Below are 4,060 nucleotides of genomic sequence, written 5' to 3'. Positions count from 1 at the left end.
CTATTATTTTCTCCTATTCTTAAGGCTGTCTTTTCACCTTGCTTATAGTTTCCTTAGTTGTGCAAAGTTTAATTAGGTCCCATTTCTTTATTTTTGCTTTTATTTCCATTGCTCTGGGAGGTGGGTCATAGAGGATCCTGCTGTGATTTATGTTGGAGAGTGTTTTGCCTATGTTCTCCTTTAGGAATTTTATAGTTACTGGTCTTACATTTAGATCTTTAATCCATTTTGAGTTTATTTTTGTGTATGGTGTTAGAAAGTGTTCTAGTTTCATTCTTTTACAAGTGGTTGACCAGTTTTCCCAGTACCACTTGTTAAAGAGATTATCTTTTCTCCACTGTATATTCTTGCCTCCTTTGTCAAAGATAAGGTGTCCATAGGAGCGTGGATTTGTCTCTGGGCTTTCTGTTTTGTTCCACTGATCTGTATTTCTGTCTTCGTGCCAGTACCATACTGTCTTGATGACTGTAGCTTTGTGGTATAGTTGGACTTCTCATTTAGAAACTTGCCCTGTGGAAACCCATGCAAAGAAGCTACAGGCAAACTACTGACTTAAAAGAAAATGTCTGCAAACCATGTATCTGACAAAGGGCCAGAATCTAGACTATACAAAGAACCTCCAAAACTCAATAGTAAAAACAAACCAGTAAGAAAATGGGCATTGAAAATGAACGTCCATTTCACCGAAGAACATTTAAAGATGGCAAATAAGCATGTGAAAGGATGTTAAAGGTCATCACCCTTCAGGGAAATGCAAAGTATAACCACCATGAGACAGTGCTACGCACCTAGCAGAACGGCTAAAATAAAAATTAGTGAAAAGTGACAATACCAAATGTTGGTGAGGATGCGGGGAAATTGGTTACTCATCCATTGCTGCTAGGAATGTAAAAGCCACTTTGGAAAAATGTGTGTGGTGTTGTTCCGTATAAAACTAACCATAGAATTACCCTGTAATTGCAATATGATTCAGCAGTTGCTTTCCTTATTGATCTTAGTGGAATGGAAGATCCACTAAGGGCAACTGATCTTTGTGGAATGGAAACATGTTCTCACAAAAACCTGTAAACAAATGTACACAGCAACTTAAAAAAAATTTTTTTATTGGAGTATAGTTGCTTTACAATGTTGTGTTAGTTTCTGCTGTACAAAGTGAATCCGCTCTATACTATACCCCCTCTTTTGCATTTCCTTCCCATTTAGGTCACCACTGAGTCAAGTTCCCTGTGCTGTACAGCCATTTCTCATTAGTTATTGGTTTTATACATAGGATCAATACTGCATATATGTCAATCCCAATCTCCCAATTCATCCCTCGCCTTACCCCCTTTGGTGTTCCATACCTTTGTTCTCTACGTCTGTGTCTTTATTTCTGCTAATAGGTTCATCAGCAACTTTATTTGCCATATCCCCAAACCAGAGACAACCCACATGTCCTTCAACAGATTAACTGGCTAAACGAAGTGCATCAGGCTCAGTGGTAAAGAATAAACTGTTGATTACTCGAAACAACCTGGGATCAGGGCATTTAGTTGTCTCCTGCTTTGGGCTTTGTGAATAAACCAACCGAGAACATTTGTGTGTACAGGTCTTTGTGTAAACATATGTCTACTTGGGTCATTATCCATGAGTATAATTGATATGTTACACAGGACTGGAAAAGGTCAGTTTTCATTCCAATCCCAAAGAAAGGCATTACCAAAGAATGCTCAAACTACCGCACAATTGCACTCATCTCACACGCTAGTAAAGTAATGCTCAAAATTCTCCAAGCCAGGCTTCAGCAATATGTGAACCGTGAACTTCCAGATGTTCAAGCTGGTTTTAGAAAAGGCAGAGGTACCAGAGGTTCAAATTGCCAACATCCCCTGGATCATTGAAAAAGCAAGAGAGTTCCAGAAAAACATCTATTTCTGCTTTATTGACTATGCCAAAGCCCTTGACTGTGTGGATCACAATAAACTGTGGAAAATTCTGAAAGAGATGGGAATACCAGACCACCTGACCTGCCTCTTGAGAAACCTATATGCAGGTCAGGAAGCAACAGTTAGAACTGGACATGGAACAACAGACTGGTTCCAAATAGGAAAAGGAGTACGTCAAGGCTGTATATTGTCACCCTGCTTATTTAACGTATATGCAGAGTACATCATGAGAAACGCTGGACTGGAAGAAACACAAGCTGGAATCAAGATTGCTGGGAGAAATATCAATAACCTCAGATATGCAGATGACACCACCCTTATGGCAGAAAGTGAAGAGGAACTAAAAAGCCTCTTGATGAAAGTGAAAGTGGAAAGTGAAAAAGTTGGCTTAAAGCTCAACATTCAGAAAACTAAGATCATGGCATCCGGTCCCATCATTTCATGGGAAATAGATGGGGAAACAGTGGCTGACTTTATTTTTTTGGGCTCCAATATCACTGCAGATGGTGACTGCAGCCATGAAATTAAAAGACACTTACTCCTTGGAAGGAAAGTTATGACCAACCTAGATAGCATATTGAAAAGCAGAGACATTACTTTGCCAACAAAGGTCTGTCTAGTCAAGGCTTATGGTTTTTCCAGGAGTCATGTATGGATGTAAGAGTTAGAATATAAAGAAAGCTGAGCGCAGAAGAACTGATGATTTTGAATTGTGGTGTTTGAGAAGACTCGAGAGTCCCGTGGACCGCAAGGAGATCCAACCAGTCCATCCTAAAGGAGATCAGTCCTGGGTGTTCATTGGAAGGACTGGTGTTGAAGCTGAAACTCCAATACTTTGGCCACCTGATGCGGAGAGCTGACTCATTGGGAAAGACTGAGGGCAGGAGGAGAAGGGGACGACAGAGGATGAGGTGGTTGGATGGCATCACTAACACAATGGGCATGGGTTTGGGTGGACTCTGGGAGTTGGTGATGGACAGGGGGTCCTGGCGTGCTGTGATTCATGGGGTCGCAAAGAGTCAGACACGATTGAGCGACTGAACTGACACAGGAGGTATATGTTAACTTCATAAGAAATGGCCAGTTTTCCAGTGATTATAGCATTTTTCATTCCCCACCAGCAGGGTGTGAGAGTTCTAGTTGACTTATATCCTGGTCAACAATTGGTATTTTGACTTTTTAACTTTAGCCCTTCTGGTAAGTGTGCAGTGGTGTTTCATCATGTTTTTCCCCTTCTACTTCTTCACTTGTTTGTTTGTGATTTTTGAAGTATAACTTATGTACAGTAAAATTCACCCTTTAAGTTCAACATAGTTTTTTAAAGAGATAATATTATTAATCATCAAGAAGTGAACTAGATAACCCAAGTTTTAATCCTTGATCAGTCACAGAAACCACTGACATACTCATTCCACTATCAAATACTTGATCCAGCATCACAATTCAATGTTTGTTTTTAGTTCTATTTCTTTGTTTTGTTTGCCCTTTTAATTTAGTGATTGATTTTCCTTGTATCTGCATGATTGGTTTTAAAACTATTGTGAATAATAAAGAAGTTCCATGATAAACATGAAGGGGAGCTTCAGCTTGAGAGATAAATAGCCAACAGCTTTCTGAGGTTTGACAAATGAATGCTTAACCACCAGCGCAGGCAAGAGAATAGACTGTCTCTATCACCCCCGATATTCCCTCCCGCCCCTTTGAAGTTGGCTGGATTACACGTTCCCTCTCCCAACTGTCACTTATGTGCTTCGTGACCCTTTAGTTTTGTGATTCTTGGTTTGATTTGCATTTCCCTGGTAACTAAAGATGTTATTTTATGTGCTCATTTTTTACTATTTATTTGGCTGTGCTGGGTCTTAGTTGCTGCGTGTGACCTCTTAGTTGGGGCATGTGGGATCTCGTTCCCCTACCAGGTACCAAACCTGGGTCTGCTGCATCGGGAGCATGGAGTCCCAGCTACTGGAGCAGCAGGGGAGTCCCTTAGGTGCTCCCCCACCAAGCTCAACTGTCTTTTGTGCCGCTGCTGCTGCTAAGTCAGTTCAGTCGTGTCTGACTCTGTGTGACCCCATAGACAGCAGCCCACCAGGCTCCCCCGTCCCTGGGATTCTCTAGGCAAGAACACTGGAGTGGGT

The 4,060-nt window shown here is 41.1% G+C and overlaps 1 protein-coding gene across 2 annotated transcripts in view; it reads left to right on the top strand.

Annotated features, from left to right (window-relative positions):
- The window catches only part of ANKRD27 (ankyrin repeat domain 27 (VPS9 domain)), a 60,666-nt gene that overhangs the window by 47,594 nt on the left and 9,012 nt on the right, over positions 1–4,060 (top strand). The window lies entirely within an intron of this gene.

This window comes from Bison bison, unplaced genomic scaffold (assembly GCF_000754665.1).
Source record: "Bison bison bison isolate TAMUID 2011002044 unplaced genomic scaffold, Bison_UMD1.0 scf7180017864280, whole genome shotgun sequence".
NCBI lineage: Eukaryota > Metazoa > Chordata > Mammalia > Artiodactyla > Bovidae > Bison > Bison bison.
This window is presented reverse-complemented; position numbering and strand designations above follow the sequence as displayed.